We start from the raw sequence: 1,272 nt of genomic DNA, 5'->3' as shown, positions 1-1,272 counted from the left end.
GCCCAGACCTTCTCCAGCAGGGCACAGTACCTGTCGGGCACCCCGGTGTCCCTGCAGGGGACAGAGTGACACCGCAGGGGACATCAGCGGTGCCTGAGGGGACACAGCAGGGGACAGGAGGGGACAGGAGGTGACAGAGGTGACACAGCAGGGGGCACAGGAGGTGCCAGGAGATGCCAGGAGGTGGCAGTGGTGGCACAGGAGGTGACAGAGGTGGCACAGGAGATCCCGGGAGGTGCCAGGAGGTGCCAGGAAGCGGCAGTGGTGGCACAGGAGGTGGCACAGGAGGTGACAAGAGATGCCAGGAGGTGGGAGGTGACACGGGAGGTGCCAGGAGGTGACAGAAGAGGTCCCAGGAGGTGCCAGGGGTGACAGAGGCGGCACAGTAGGTGGCGCAGGAGGTGACAGGAGGTGACAGAGGTGGCCCAGGAAGTGACAAGAGATGCCAGGAGGTGACAGAGGTGACACTGGAGGGGACACAGGAGGTGCCAGGATGTGCCAGAGGTGACAGAAGAGGTCCCAGGGGTGACACAGGTGGCACAGGAGGTGGCAGAGGTGGCACAGGAGGTGACAGAAGAGGTCCCAGAAGGTGCCAGGAAATGACGGGGTGGCACAGGAGGTGACACGGGAGGTGCCAGGAGGTGCCAGAGGGAACAGAGGTGGCACAGGAGGTGACAGAGGTGGCACAGGTGGCACAGGAGGTGTCCCCGGAGGTGGCAGAGGTGGCACAGGAGATGCCAGAGGTGCCAGTGGTGGCACAGGCGGTGGCAGAGGTGGCACAGGAGGTGACAGAGGTAACAGAGGAGGTGACAGAGGTGGCACAGGAGGTGACAGAGGTGCCAGAGGTGGCACAGGCGGTGACAGAGGTGGCACAGGAGGTGACAGAGGTGACAGAGGAGGGTGCCAGAAGTGCCCCCGAGGTGCCAGAGGTGGCACAGCAGGTGACAGAGGTGCCCCCGAGGTGCCCCCGAGGTGACAGAGGTGACAGAGGAGGTGCCCCCGAGGTGACAGAGGTGGCACAGGAGGTGTCCCCGGAGGTGCCAGAGGTGGCACAGCAGGTGACAGAGGTGCCAGAGGTGCCCCCGAGGTGACAGAGGTGGCACAGGAGGTGCCCCCGAGGTGCCAGAGGTGGCACAGCAGGTGACAGAGGTGCCACTGGAGGTGCCAGAGGTGGCACAGCAGGTGCCAGAGGTGGCACAGGAGGTGTCCCCCGAGGTGCCCCCGAGGTGCCAGAGGTGGCACAGGAGGTGGCACAGCAGGTGCCAGAGGTGC

Source organism: Haemorhous mexicanus, chromosome 31, assembly GCF_027477595.1.
Source record: "Haemorhous mexicanus isolate bHaeMex1 chromosome 31, bHaeMex1.pri, whole genome shotgun sequence".
In the NCBI taxonomy this organism is placed as follows: Eukaryota; Metazoa; Chordata; class Aves; order Passeriformes; family Fringillidae; genus Haemorhous; species Haemorhous mexicanus.
The sequence above is the reverse complement of the archived record's forward strand: the minus strand, read 5'-3'. Positions refer to the sequence as shown.